Here is a 16655-nt window from a genome sequence, read left to right as displayed (position 1 = left end):
CTCTCCGCTCTGCTAACAAAACCAGACTGAGCGCCCCTTTAATTCGAACTTCTCATTCCCGCCTCCAAGACTTCTCCAGAGCAGCGGTCGCAGAACTTCAGGCGTGCTCTAAAAACGCACCTCTTCAGGGAGGCATACCGAATTCCCTAAACAAACCCCTCTGTACTCCGCCTGATAACATGCTCCCTGACCTACTGACTGCAATCCCTGCTAGCCATCATAAACCGCTCCTGCAGTCATACTGTTTCTGCCGTCACACGGCTAAATGTCTGACCATTGTCTATGTGTATATCACCCCTCACTCTCCACCTCACCATACCGTGCACATCTCCAGCCCCTTTACCTTCTGTATCCCCCCATTACTTGTAGTATGTAAGCTCGTTGGAGCAGGACCCTCACCCCTATTGTTTCCATCAATTGATTACTATGTAACTGTGGTTCTGTAATGTTTGTACTTTTGTCTTTCTGTATTCCCCTGTCTATGTAAGCGCTGCGGAATATGTTGGCGCTATACAAATACAGATTATTATTATTATTACCTCAGAGATTACTTAAGAGAGACAGTTGCCTCAGAAATAACCAGAGAGAGAGAGACAGTTACTTCAGGGATTACGAGAGAGAGGCAGTTACCTCAGAGATTACCAAAGAGGCAGTTACCTCAGAGATTACCAGAGAGAGAGACAGTTACCTCAGAGATTACCAGAGAGAGAGAGAGATAGTTACCTCAGAGATTACCAGAGAGAGAGAGAGATAGTTACCTCAGAGATTACCAGAGAGAGAGACAGTTACCTCAGAGACTACCTGAGGAGACAGTTACCAAACTCCTTCTCAGTATGCTTCGCTCCATCGGCCTAAAGGACACTGCTTTCTCCTGGTTCTTCTCCTACCTATTTGACAGCTCTTTCAGTGTCTCCTTTGCTGGCTCTACCTCTCCTCCTTCTCCCCTTGCTTTTGGAATCCCCCAGGACTCAGTCCTCGGCCCCCTCCTTTTCTCTATCTACACAGCCCCTGTTGGACAACCAAATCAGGAGATTTGGCCTCCAATACCACCTCTATGCTGACGACACCCAGCTATACACCTCTTTCTGTGACATCTCAGCACCTTTCCTCCAAAACATCACCTGCTGTCTGTCCGCTGTCTCTAACACTATGTCCTCTCTCTACCTAAAACTAAACCTCTCTAAAACGGACTTATTGGTATTTCTACCCTCCACTAACCGACCTCATCCTGACATCTCCATCTCAGTGTGTGGCGCCACCATAACTCCCAGACAGCACACCTGCTACCTTGGGGTCATAGTCGACTCTGAGCTATCATTTACCCCCTACATCCAATCACTCGCCCGAACATGTCAGCTGCACCTCAAGAACATCACAAGAAGCCGATCTTTTCTCATTGTAGACACGCTAAAAATGCTTATTATTGCCCTCATCCACTCCCGGCTCGATTATTGCAACTCGTTGCTGATCGGCCTTCCCTGCTCCAGACTCTACCCCATCCAATCCATCCTCCTGTCCAGACACTACTCGGACACCTCTGCCCTGTGCCGGTCACTGCGCTGGCTGCCCATTAAATACAGAATTCAATTTAAGCTTGCTACCTTCATCCACAAAGCCCTCCACAGCGCAGCGCCCCCCTATATTGCCTCCCTCATATCAATCATCAATCCATCACCCAGCCCGGGCTCTCCGCTCTGCTAATGAAACCAGACTGCGCATGCCTCTAATTCGAACTTCTCATTCCAGCCTCCAAGACTTCTCCAGAGCAGCACCGCCCTCTGGAACGCATTACCAAAGGCTACCTGGACAATCCAGGATTCGCAGAACTTCAGGCGTCCTCTAAAAATGCACCTCTTCAGGGAGGCATACCGCATACCCTAAACAAAGTCCTCTATACGCTGTCTGATAACATGCTCCCTGACCTACTGACTGCAATCCCTGCTAGCCATTATAAACCGCTCCTGCAGTCATACCGATTCTGCCGTCACACGGCCAAATGTCTGACTATTGTCTATGTGTATAGCATCCCTCACTCTCCACTCTGCCATACCGTGCACATCTCCAGCCCCGTTACCTTCTGTATCCCCCCCATTACTTGTAGTATGTAAGCTCGTTGGAGCAGGACCCTCACCCCTATTGTTTCCATCAACTGATCACTATGTAACCGTGGTTCTGTAATGTTTGTACTTTTGTCTTTCTGTATCCCCCTGTCTATGTAAGCGCTGCGGAATATGTTGGCGCTATACAAATACAGATTATTATTATTATTACCTCAGAGATTACTTAAGAGAGACAGTTGCCTCAGAAATAACCAGAGAGAGAGAGAGACAGTTACTTCAGGGATTACGAGAGAGAGGCAGTTACCTCAGAGATTACCAAAGAGGCAGTTACCTCAGAGATTACCAGAGAGAGAGAGAGATAGTTACCTCAGAGATTACCAGAGAGAGAGAGATAGTTACCTCAGAGATTACCAGAGAGAGAGAGAGAGAGAGATAGTTACCTCAGAGATTACCAGAGAGAGAGACAGTTACCTCAGAGACTACCTGAGGAGACAGTTACCTGAGGAGACAGTTACCTCACAGATTACAAGAGAGACAGTTACCTCACAGATTACCAGAGAGAGAGAGAGACAGTTACCTCAGAGATTACCTGAAGAGATAGTTACCACAGTTACCTGAGGTTACTGTCTCTGTCTCTGGTAATCTACGAGGTAACTGTCTCTCTCAGGGCAGCGCTGGGCCTCTTCCGGACACTCCTAGAAAAGGGATGCCCAATAGATTGTAGAACAGGGAAAAAGTTTGTCACGGGTGATGCCACTGTTCCGGTACCCAACAGAATGAACTTCCGGCAGAGAATAACCACACTGTCTTTGGCACCATCAGTTTTATGTACAGAGTTTGGAAATGCGTCCCAGCCTGACCGCGGGTCTCCAGAGCTGAACTCAGAGCATCATAAGCATGACTGGTGCAGAAGAGTGTTGTTAGCCCGATAGACATACACACATATACAGGCACATATACAATGTGTACACATACAGTATATACACACACATACAGTGTGTAGACAGAATACTGTACACATACAGTATATACACACATATACAGGCATATATATATACTGTATACACAGAATAATGTACACATACAGTATATACACACATATACAGGCACATATACAATGTGTACACAGAATACTACACATACAGTATATACACAAACATATACAGGCACATATACTGTATACACATAATACTGTACACATATAGTATATACACACATATACAGGCACACATATACTGTATACACAGAATAATGTACACATACAGTATATACACACATATACAGGCATATATATATACTGTATACACAGAATAATGTACACATACAGTATATACACATATATACAGGCATATATATACTGTATACACAGAATAATGTACACATACAGTATATACACATATGCAGGCACATATACAATGTGTACACAGAATACTGTACACATACAGTATATACACACATATATAGTGTATACACAGAATACTGTACACATACAGTATATATACACATATACAGGCACATATATACTGTATACACAGAATAATGTACACATGCAGTATATACACACATATACAGGCATATATATACTGCATACACAGAATAATGTACACATACAGTATATACACACATATACAGGCACATATATACTGTATATACAGAATAATGTACACATACAGTATATACACACATACAGACACATATACAATGTGTACACAGAATACTGTACACATACAGCATATACACAAAACATATACAGGCACATATACTGTATACACATAATACTGTACACATATAGTATATACACACATATACAGGCACATATACAGTGTATACACAGAACACTACACATACAGTATATACACACATATACAGGCACATATATAGTGTGTACAAGCACTGTACACATACAATATATACACACATATACAGGCATATATATAGTGTGTACAAGCACTGTACACATACAGTATATATACACATATATACAGGCACATATATACTGTATACACAGAACACTGTACACATACAGTTTATATACACACATATACATGGACATATACAGTGTATACACAGAACACTGTACACATACGGTATATATACACATATATACAGGCACATATACAGTGTATACACAGAACACTGTACACACAGTATATACACACATACGGGCACATATATAGTGTATACAAAGAATACTGTACACATACAGTATATATACACATATACAGGCACATATACAGTGTATACACAGCATACAGCACACATTTACAGGCACATATACACACATATACAGGCACATATACAGTGTATACACAGAACACTACACATACAGTATATACACACACATATACAGGCACATATATAGTGTGTACACGCACTGTACACATACAGTATATACACATATAAAGGCATATATATACTGTATACACAGAATACTGTACACATACAGTATATATAGACATATACAGGCATATATATATATACTGTATACACAGAATAATGTACACATACAGTATATACACACATATACAGGCACATGTCTGTATATGTCTGCATGAGGTAACTGTCTCTCTCTGGTAATCTCTGAGGTAACTGTCTCTGTGGTAATCTCTGAGGTAACTGTCTCTGTGGTAATCTCTGAGGTAACTGTCTCTCTCTGGTAATCTCTGAGGTAACTGTCTCTCTCTCTCTGGTAATCTCTGAGGTAACTGTCTCTCTCTGGTGATCTCTGAGGTAACTGTCTCTCTCTGGTGATCTCTGAGGTAACTGTCTCTCTCTGGTGATCTCTGAGGTAACTGTCTCTCTCTGGTGATCTCTAAGGTAACTGGCTCTCTCTGATAATCTCTGAGGTAACTCTCTCTCAGGTAATCTCTGAGGTAACTGTCTCTCTGGTAATCTCTGAGGTAACTGTCTCTCTCTGGTAATCTCTGAGGTAACTGTCTCTCTCTCTGGTAATCTCTGAGGTAACTGTCTCTCTCTCTGGTAATCTCTGAGGTAACTGTCTCTCTCTGGTAATCTCTGAGGTAACTGTCTCTCTCTGGTAATCTCTGAAGTAACTGTCTCTCTCTGGTAATCTCTGAAGTAACTGTCTCTCTCTGGTAATCTCTGAGGTAACTGTCTCTCTCTGGTAATCTCTGAGGTAACTGTCTCTCTCTCTCTCTCTCTCTCTGGTAATCTCTGAGGTAACTGTCTCTCTCTCTCTGGTAATCTCTGAGGTAACTGTCTCTCTCTCTGGTAATCTCTGAGGTAACTGTCTCTCTCTCTTTCTGGTAATCTCTGAGGTAACGGTCTCTCTCTCTCTCTGGTAATCTCTGCGGTAACTATGTCTCAGGTAATTTATGAGGTAACTGTCTCTCTCAGGTAATCTCTGAGGTAACTGTCTCTCTCAGGTAATCTCTGAGGTAACTGTCTCTTTCTGGTAATTTACGAGGTAACTGTCTCTCTCAGATAATCTCTGAGGTAACTGTCTCTCTCAGGTAATCTCTGAGGTAACTGTCTCTCTCTCTCTGGTAATCTACGAGGTAACTCTCTCTCTCTGGTAATCTATGAGGTAACTCTCTCTCTCTGGTAATCTACGAGGTAACTGTCTCTGTCTCAGGTAATCTCTGAGGTAACTGTCTCTCTCTCTCTTTCAGGTAATCTCTGAGCTAACTGTCTCTCTCTGGTAATCTCTGAGGTAACTGTGTCTCTCTGGTAATCTCTGAGGTAACTGTCTCTCTCTCTCTCAGGTAATCTCTGAGGTAACTGTCTCTCTCTCTCAGGTAATCTCTGAGGTAACTGTCTCTCTGAGGTAACTGTCTCTCTCTGGTAATCTCTGATGTAACTGTCTCTCTCTGGTAATCTCTGAGGTAACTGTCTCTCTCTCTCTCAGGTAATCTCTGAGGTAACTGTCTCTCTCTGGTAATCTCTGAGGTAACTGTCTCTCTCTAGTAATCTCTGAGGTAACTGTCTCTCTCTCAGGTAATCTCTGAGGTAACTGTCTCTCTCTGGTAATCTCTGAGGTAACTGTCTCTCTCTGGTAATCCCTGATGTAACTGTCTCTGATAATCTAACACACGCTGTTCCATTAGACCCTGACTGTCAGCCGTGTGACATCCCAGCAGGAGGAGGCCGATTGTTCTACAGACACTGGGAGCTAGGATTCTTATAGGGAACAGTCTCAGGCCCAGGGGGCGGGGCTTGTAGACCATGTCAGGTGATCACTGCCTCCTCCCACACATGTGACTGATCACATGACTGTGACATCATCACAGGTCCTATAAGGTGGGTCTGGAGGGAGAACATCACTCCTTAAGGAGAGCACCTAGAAGGTGAGTGAGGAGACTTATAAGGCCGGCCACCCCAGCGCTGCAGGATAGCCATAGTAACCCCCGGGCTAATTCTTTCCTCATTTCCGCACGGCCTCACTCCTATCTATGGGGAGAGATAGTGGAATGCTGACAGCGAAGCCGCTCCACAACCCGCCGCCAAAGGCCGTGGGTTTTGAAGCTGCACTTTTCCAGCGGAAATCTTGAGGAATTTGCGTGCAGTCATTCTGCGAGATTTCCACAGTATTTCTGTCCCGTGTGAACCCAGCCTTAGGGTGAGCACCGAGAAGGTGAGTGAGTGAGTGAGACTTGTAAGGCCATTCATGCTCCTCTGGGTAATATGCAAATAAGGGAGATGGAACAATACCTCCGCACCTTATAGGTGCTCTCTCTAAGGAGAAAAGGTAGCAGTCCTGACCCACATCACAGGCCTCTCACTAGCCAACCTAGAAGCCCACTACACACTGATGAGAAGCAAACACCCCAAATCAGCTGTCTGTGGATGGATTCTGGCTTAGCTTTTAATTCTCAGTCAGTTACAAGGCTTGTATAAAGAGTCTAACATTGACTTGCAGGAATGCAGTTTTTTTTAGCAGGTTCGCATTTCCTTCTATGTTAGGCAGGTGATATTTCTACAAAGACTGGTTTCTGCCCCACATTCTGCTGGGAGTTGGTATTCTTATATAGAACAATCTCAGGCCCAGTGGGCAGAGGGGGGAGGGGGGGGGGGCTTGTCAACTGCAGATCAACCCCTGTCATGTGATCCTTGCCTCCTCCCACACATGCGACTGATCACATCATGGTGACAATATCACAGGTCTACAAGCACACGGCTGCTGTCCAGCAAGTTATCCGCTATCCACTGTTTGATCTCCTCATCCTTCAGTCCCACTGAGGTGAATGGATTACCGGAGTGTATTGGTGTCCTCCATGGCCCACTGCCCCAGTATGCATCGGGGCCACAGCCTCAGATTGGGGGGGTTCCCAGCGGTCAGATTCCCAGTGATTAGCCTAACCTTCTGTTTATCGAACTTCCTCTGCCATTTTTCTGCCCAAGCCCCCAGTTTATCCAGATCCGTTTGTAGCCGTACATTGTCCTCCATTGCATTGTCTTATATAATTGTGTATCATCTGCAAATATTGATATTTTGCTGTGCAGTCCCTCTATCAGGTTGTTGATAAATATATTAAACAGAAAGGGACCTAATACTGAACCCTGTGGCCCCCCCTATTTATTGCCACCTTCTGCTTCCTATATCCACCCAATCCGAGCTGTCCCATTTTATATATTAGCCTATTATGCAGCACGGTGTCAAATGCTCTTTAAAAAATCCAGATATACGAGATCAATAGACTCTCCCCGGTCCAGCCTAGAACTTACTTCATCGTAAAAGCTGTTGAAGTTAGTTTGACATAATTGACCCCTCCTTAACCAACGCTGATGAGGAGTTATACTATTGTTTTCCTTGAGGTATTCTAGGATGGCATCTCTTAGAAACCTCTTGAATATTTTTCCAATTAGTGAAGTGAGACTTACCAGCCTGTAGTTACCAGGCTCTCTTCTTGACCCTTTTTTGTACATTGGAACCATATTGGCAAAGCACCAATCCAGTGGTACAATCCCGGTCCCAGTAGAGTCCCTAAATATAAGAAATAATGGCCTGTCTATCACATAACTTAGTTCCCTTAGAAGCCTTGGGTACATTCCATCTGGGTTCGGCGAATGGTCGATTTTTAAATCTGGTTCTGCATTTCCTTCTTTGTTAGGCAGGTGATATTTAGGGGGGTGGGGTGTTCATTTTATCTCCTTGCATCTCATGTGACATTGGTGGCACTGCATATTGTTCTATCTTTCTTATTTACAAATTGCTCAGAGGAGCATGCTTTATAAGTGATCTCCCCAAGGAGAAAATGTAAGCAATATAAAACATCACATCATAAGAATCATAAAATACAGCAGGTAAATCTGGATGTTCCATTAGAACATGACTGTCAGCCGTGTGACATCCCAGCAGGAGGAGGCGGATTGTTCTACAAACACTGGTTTCCGGCCCCACATTCTGCTGGGAGTTAGTATTCTTATATAGAACAATCTCAGGCCCAGTGGGCAGAGGGGGTGGGGGGGGCTTCTTGTCAACTGCAGATCAACCCCTGTCATGTGATCCTTGCCTCCTCCCACACATGTGACTGATCACATCATGGTGACAATATCACAGGTCTACAAGCACACGGCTGCTGTCCAGCAAGTTATCCGCTATCCAGTGTTTGATCTCCTCATCCCCGCAGTCCCACTGAGGTGAATGGATTACCGGAGTGTATTGGTGTCCTCCATGGCCCACTGCCCCAATACGCATCGGGGCTGCAGCCTCAGATTGGGGGGGTTCCCAGCGGTCAGATTCCCAGTGATTAGCCTAACCTTATGTTTATCAACATTGAACTTCATCTGCCATTTTTCTGCCCAAGCCCCCAGCTTATCCAGGTCCGTTTGTAGCCGCACATTGTCCTCCGTTGCATTAATTGTCTTATATAATTGTGTATCATCTGCAAATATTGATATTTTACTGTGCAGCCCCTCTATCAGGTCATTGATAAATATATTGAACAGAAAGGGGCCTAATACTGAACCCTGTGCCCCCCACTAGCAACGGTGGCCCCATCAGCGTACAAACTATTTATTGCCACCTTCTGCTTCCTATATCCACCCAATCCGAGCTGTCCCATTTTATATATTAGCCTATTATGCGGCACGGTGTCAAATGCTCTTTAAAAAATCCAGATATACGAGATCAATAGACTCTCCCCAGTCCAGCCTAGAGCTTACTTCATCATAAAAGCTGTTCAAGTTAGTTTGACATAATCGACCCCTCCTTAACTGATGCTGATGAGGAGTTATACTATTGTTTTCCTTGAGGTATTCTAGGATGGCATCTCTTAGAAACCTCTTGAATATTTTTCCAATTAGTGAAGTGAGACTTACCAGCCTGTAGTTACCAGGCTCTCTTCTTGACCCTTTTTTGTATATTGGAACCATATTGGCAAAGCACCAATCCAGTGGTACAATCCCGGTCCCAGTAGAGTCCCTAAATATAAGAAATAATGGCCTGTCTATCACATTACTTAGTTCCCTTAGAACCCTTGGGTACATTCCATCTGGGTTCGGCGAATGGTCGATTTTTAAATCTGGTTCTGCATTTCCTTCTTTGTTAGGCAGGTGATATTTACTGGGGTGTTCATTTTAACCCCTTGCATCTTGTGTGATTTCTTAAAGGGCCAGTGCTTTCAGTGTAGATCCTTTTACCGTTTATGTAATTGAAAAATAGTTTAGGGTTGTTATTGCTCTTTGCAATCAGTCTCTCTGCCTCCTCCTTGGCAGTTTTTATCTTTTTCTTATATATTTAGTTTTTTTTCTCTTTATGTTTTTAGCGCATCTTCACTACCTTTTTTGTTTTAGTAATTTAAACGTTCTTTTTTTCACTTACTGCCCCCCCTCCTTACAGTCTTGTTGAACCACATTGGTTTCCTTCTATTCATAGTTCTTTTATTTTTGCTCACATGATTTTTATTTAGTATATTTTTAAACTTCTCTCATTTGTTACCTGTACTATTATTTGAGGACATTGTCCCATTTAATGTGTCCAAGAGTAATTCTGAGCTGATCAAATTTTGCTTTACTAAAGTTCTGTTTTTTCTGTTGCTCCCTGATGAGGCTTCCTATTATATAATAGCTGGAAATTAATTATATTGTGGTCAGTACTTCCCAAGTGTTCCTCAACCTGCACCCCTGTGATTCTGTCCGGTCTGTTGGTTAACAGACTGTTGGAACAGTTGGAAATCCACATATCTAATAAGACCCCGAGAGAGCAAATTCCGTTTTTTCCCCCAGTCTTAAAAATGGCCATAAATTTCTTGTCCAATGCATCAGCCGAAATGGTTAAGTTACCCGTTCGCACTGCAGCACTATCAAATACCACTAAAAGGGTGCTGTGGTTAAAATGTGGTGCTGTGGTTAAAATCTTGTTCAGGCGATTTAACTTCCAAAAATAAATTGTGTTCTCTTCTCTTTTACGGGCAATTTTTATTTGGTCCTGACCTGGACAAAATTGTTGAGAAGGCGGCGGATAGGAAAAAGGGGTTTCCAGAAGAAAGGCAGCAAAAGAGGAAGACCTTTTTCGGGCCCCGGCACAACAGTCCAGCCCTACAAAGGCAATATGGGCAGATGGAGATACCCCAAAAGGGGGTAGAAGCAGGGGATGTCTCCTTAACCCTCACCAGGGGGATTTCCCCAAATCCAGACCATGACGCCATCCCGGTCGGGGCGAGACTAAAAGCGTTCGCAGACAGATGGGCCTCATTCTGTGAAAGCACCTAGATTCCCCAAGGTTTACACCAGGGGTACCAAGTAGAATTCCTATCACCCTCAGAAGAAATTTATAACAGGAGGCTCAGGCCACCAACTACATCTCCTTCAGAATGTGGTTCAAGACCTACTGAACCACTTAATTATCAGTAACCCTATCAGTGGCCCTATCATTATCAACAACCCACCTGAAGGGCACCCTAAATCACAAAGTGGACTACCTCAGCCGAAACCGCATAGATCCGGGAGAGTGGTGCTTCACAGCCTTCAAATTCCTAACCAACAAATAGGGGTATTCCTCAGTTAGACCTCTTTGCATCGAGGGGAAATTACAAGGTGGAGAAGTTTTTCTCCCTCAGACCAGGGGACCACCCAGTAGCGGTGGATGCTCTGGCCCAGAACTGGGGCGAAGGGCTGTCCTACGCCTTCCCTCCCAATCGTACTAATCCCTCTCATCCTGGTAGCTCCCTACTGGCTAAGAAGGAGTTGGTTCGGGATTTTAAAAAACCTTAAGCCTACAAGACCCAATCCTCCTGCCCGCTCAGCCGGAACTTCTGACACAGGGTCCCCTGAGACATCCAGACATAGCGGGCCTTCAATTTACAGCATGGATACTGAAAAATCCATGCTGCTTGGAAGAGGCTTTTCCGAAAATGTAACACAAACCTATGAAAGATATGGAAAAAAATATCATTCATGGAACCAGGGGAAAGGACTTTCGGTCTCCTCCCCAGACTTTCCGACAATTCTTGAGTTCCTGCAGGAGGGCATTGATAAAGACTTCTCTCCAAATACACGGAGGGTCCAGATATCTGCCCTCCGTTCCTTCTTTGACATCAGACTCTCCGATGTGAGATGGATAGATCATCTTTTTTTTTAAGACAGCAGAGAGACTAAAACCAAAAATCACAAATTTAGTCCCGACTTGGAACCTGAATTGAGTCCTTAAGGCACTGTCTTCAGAACCATTTGAGCCAATAAAGTCCCTCTCTATTGGAGTCCTGACTTTAAAAGCAATCTTCCTGGTGGCAAGTACCTCAGCTAAATGGATTAGTGAGCTACAGGCTTTGTCTATACGCCAGCCCTTCTTCCGGGATACAGGATCTAAAATAATATTCTAACTAGACCCATCCTTCATGCACAAGGTAGTATCACCATTCCGTAGGGCACAGGACCTAATAATTCCATTGTTTTTTGACAAACCTAAAATTAGCCAAGAAAGGGAATTTAGTTGCTTGGATGTTAGGCAGTAAAAAGTTCTATAGCCAGGTGGATTCGCCTGGCCATTACAGAGGCATATAGGGCAATTAATAAGGAGGCCCCTGCTAGGCTCAAAGCGCATTTCACGAGAGCAGTATCCGCTTCCTGGGCCGAACACTCTTTGGCATTGGTGGAGCAAATCTGCAAAGCGGCAGTATGGAAGAAACCCCATACATTTGTTAAACACTATAGGATAGACATTCAGACGGATGAGGACCTAACCTTCGGTCATGGGGTCCTTTCGGCCGTGATACTGCCCTGACTATTTTAGTTGGTACTTCTCAGCTGGTGCTGTCGTGGAGATGACTGAGAAAAGGGTGATTCAGGAATTTCCACAACAGCACCTGTACATTCCTCCCCCCCCCCCCCCCCCCAAAAAAAAAATGTGGGTGTGTGCCCGCTCCACCTTGCAAGTGTGTGAGATTTCAAGTGCGCTGGGGATCATGAGCTCACATAGCTGACGCAGATCAGGCATGTATGATTCCGGATCCCCCATAATGCGCAGATTGTAACGCCTGGATCGATTTTTCTAGGTCTTCAATGCAGCCCCAGAGTTTTTTGTTATCTTTGAGATTGTCTACATGTACCGATGTGGAATTGCATTCCGTTGACATTTTTTCAATTTCATGTTCTATAGTATCTAATCGTTCTCCATGCTGTGCCACCACCTCCTGAAGCTGACGCATAGAGCCAGCCACTGTCGGCGCTAGAGTTTCTTAGATATCAGGAGAAATCCACTTTGCCACCTTAATTGCCAATAACTTGTAGTTCACCATGGATGGTGTCTCTCTCTCCAAGGGACCCTCGCCCTCCGGTGATGCGGGGGAAGGTGGACTTCCAACAAGCAAGGATTTCTTGGTATTAGAAGCACCCGCAGCCTGAGCTGTTTTTGGAGTTGTTCTTGAGTTCGCTTCTGGAAGCTTTGCTTTAGAACGATTTATTTTTGACTAGCTTACCCGTCACGCGTTGCTGCGAAGACAGACAGACATACATACATTCGTTTTTATATATCTAGATAACAACCAATCACAGCACAGCTTTCAAGTTACCTCAGCGGTATAATATATAACAACCAATCACAGCACAGCAGCTTTCATGTTACCTCAGCAGTATAATATATAGCAACTAGAGATGAGCGAGCGTACTCGGAAAAGCACTACTCGCTCGAGTAATTTGCTTTATCCGAGTATCGCTGTGCTCGTCCCTGAAGATTCGGGTGCCGCTGCGGCTGACAGGTGAGTCGCAGCGGGGAGCAGGGGAGAGCGGGCGGGAGAGAGGGAGAGAAAGATCTTACCTCCGTTCCTCCCCGCTCTCCCCTGCAGCTCCCCGCTCCGTGCCGGCACCCGAATCTTCAGGGACGAGCACAGCGATACTCGGATAAAGCAAATTACTTGAGCGAGTAGTGCTTTTCCGAGTACGCTCGCTCATCTCTAATAGCAACCAATCACAGCACAGCTTTCATGTTACCTCAGCGGTATAATATATAGCAACCAATCACAGCACAGCTTTCATGTTACCTCAGCGGTATAAGAAATAGCAACCAATCACAGCACAGCTTTCATTTTACCTCAGCAGTATAAGAAATTGCAACCAATCACAGCACAGCTTTCATTTTACCTCAGCATTCTCAATATCCAGCAATTGTCTTGCGAAACGTTCGGCGGATGCATCATTTTGTAGTTGAACACTCATCCCGTTGCTCGTAATGCCTTTTGCCTTTGTGCTTGAGATGGAAATCAAACGATCTTTGTCTGGGGGGCATAACTGTCGACGATGCTCGCAGGATAGTTGTACCATGCCTATAATCTTCCCAGGAAGTGAGAGACATCAGGAAGTGAGAGAATTAGATTCCATATGTAAAATTTGGACGCTAGTTATTTGGCGCTTAGAATTGAATAATCGAGTTGGGACCCATTAACTTTTCCTATTTATGACATAATCAATGCTCGTGCCAAATTTCAAGTTTCTATGACATTGGGAAGTGAGAGAATTAGATTCCGTACGTAGAATTTGGACGCCAATTCTTTTGCGCTTAGAATTAAATAATCGAGTTGGGACCCATTAAAGGGGTTGTCTCGCGGCAGCAAGTGGGGTTATACACTTCTGTATGGCCATATTAATGCACTTTGTAATGTACATCGTGCATTAAATATGAGCCATACAGAAGTTATTCACTTACCTGCTCCGTTGCTGGCGTCCCCGTCTCCATGGATCCGTCTAATTCTGATGTCTTCTTGCTTTTTTAGACGCGCTTGCGCTGTGCGGTCTTCTTCCTGGTGAATGGGGCCGCTCGTGCCGGAGAGCTGGTCCTCGTAGCTCCGCCCCGTTACGTGTGCCGATTCCAGCCAATCAGGAGGCTGGAATCGGCAATGGACCGCACAGAGCCCACGGTGCACCATGGGAGAAGACCCGCAGTGCATCGTGGGTGAAGATCCTGGCGGCCATCTTGGTGAAGAAAGAAGACGGAAGAAGGAAGACGTCGCAGAGCGGGGATTCGGGTAAGTAATAAAATTTTTTTTTTTTTTTTTAACACATCCTTTGGGGTTGTCCTGCGCCGAACGGGGGGCCTATGGAAAAAAAACCCCGTTTCGGCGCGAGACAACCCCTTTAACTTTTCCTTTTTATGACATAATCAATGCTCGTGCCAAATTTAAAGTTTTTATTACATTGGAAAGTGAGAGAATTAGATTCCATATGTAAAATTTGGACGCTAGTTATTTGGCGCTTAGAATTGAATAATCGAGTCGGGACCCATTAGCTTTTCCTATTTATGGCATAATCAATGCGCATGCCAAATTTCATGTTTCTACGACACCGGGAAGTGAGAAAATTAGTGGCAATGATGGAAATCAAACGATCTACGAGGGGGGGGGGGGGTCGTAACTGTCGACGACGCTCGCACGTGCGCCATTTATCATAGCATAAATGTACTATGCCTATAATCGTCCCAGGAGTGTACTCAACAACTTCCCAAAGTCTCATGGCGATCGGATGAATGGTGTAGTAGCGCATAAAGGACAGAAAGACAGACATACATTCAATTTTATATATATATATATGAATTCCTCTATGCGCTGTAGTATTGGATAGATAGATATGTTGTATTTTGTTTTGCTAGTAGGGAAGTGGATCTCATTGTTGTAAGTCACTCAGTTAGATCCTGGATCTGGGCTTCCAAATGCGCGACATGCTCATATCGCACAGCAATATACACCCTTGATCGGCTGGTCTGCATACATGGCACAAGATGCACACTGAACAGCATTGCCAAGCCTGGAGCACATTCTAGTGGAGATCTACAATTTAACTTAGGAAGAAACGAAAATCAACTAGATTACACTCGTCACGTGGCTCTGCCCATTCGCCCTTTGTCACGTGGCTCCACCCTTTGTCACGTGGCTCTGCCCATTCGCCCTTTGTCACGTGGCTCTGCCCATTCGCCCTTTGTCACGTGGCTCTGCCCATTCGCCCTTTGTCACGTACGGACACCCCTCTACCTGTTCGCTCCTTCTCACATGCCTGTACCCGTTCACGTTTTTTTCTAACATCACACTCGTGCTCCTCCTGTCTGCTCGCTGTCAGTCACACTGATTTGCGTGCCCACCGTTCATTCACACTCACTGCTCGTTCACTCTCCTACACACGCTGACTCACTTGCCCACCACTTGTTCACACTTTCTCACCGAAGAATATACTTAAATGCAGTAATCCTCCTCCTCGCAGCTCCTCCCCAGCCTGGTTGGGCTGCCAATGATGTCACACGCCATTTGCAGGTTCAGTGTTGAGACTTGTTCCTCTCTTCTCTCACCTATGTTTGCTCTCATTGTCCACCTGCCGTTCCTCTTTCCCCACCATACGGATCCTCGGGCAGCTCCCCAGTCAGTTCTCTTGGCGGTTCTGGTGCGTCCATTGCTTCATGCTCCTTTGTTTCCCGCCTGATGTCACTTCCAGCTTCCGGTCAACTCTGGCTGGTCCCACTGAAATTAGTAGAGCAATGGTACACATGTGTGACTGCCTTCAGGATGAGCCAGAGCCCTGTTCTTGGGTTCGGTGGGGATACCAACTGTTGGACCAATCCTATGGATAAGGGATTATTTGCTTTTGTGGGATAATCCCTTTAATAGGATGATGGCACAATACACTATAATGCAGAAGTATTCCAGTGTATTGGACCAACAAGCATAGTAAGACTAGAAAGAAAAGAAGAAAAAGCGTTTCCCTTATATCAGATCAAAAACTATAAAGAAACACGATTGCTATCATCACATCCAAAAAAGCGTGTTTATTCCACACACTGAATTCCTTGAAAAAAAAAGAGAATTTCTGTTTTTTTGGTCACCTCACCTTACCAAAAAATGGCATTAAAATCCAAAAGTCCTCTGTACGCTAAAATGCTACCAATACAAACTACAGTTTGGCCTCGCACAGCTCTAAAATATACATGTGTGTGTGTGTGTATGTATATGTATGTATATATATATATATATATATATATATATATATATATATATATATAATATATTTATATTTTAACGGGGCTCAGAAATTTATGACCCAAAGGCAAATAAAAGAAAGAACTTTTAAAAAGTAGTAAAGCAAACAAAGCTATAACAATTAGAGAGCGGTAATCCTACTGAGCCGTGAAGTCAGCATGTCCTTTATATCACATGACGA

General features: G+C 44.4%; 1 protein-coding gene across 1 annotated transcript in view; it reads right to left on the bottom strand.

The window, feature by feature from the left end:
* The window catches only part of LOC136629036 (oocyte zinc finger protein XlCOF8.4-like), a 99118-nt gene that overhangs the window by 20429 nt on the left and 62034 nt on the right, over positions 1–16655 (bottom strand). The window lies entirely within an intron of this gene.

This window comes from Eleutherodactylus coqui, chromosome 5 (genome assembly GCF_035609145.1).
Source record: "Eleutherodactylus coqui strain aEleCoq1 chromosome 5, aEleCoq1.hap1, whole genome shotgun sequence".
NCBI lineage: Eukaryota > Metazoa > Chordata > Amphibia > Anura > Eleutherodactylidae > Eleutherodactylus > Eleutherodactylus coqui.
This window is presented reverse-complemented; position numbering and strand designations above follow the sequence as displayed.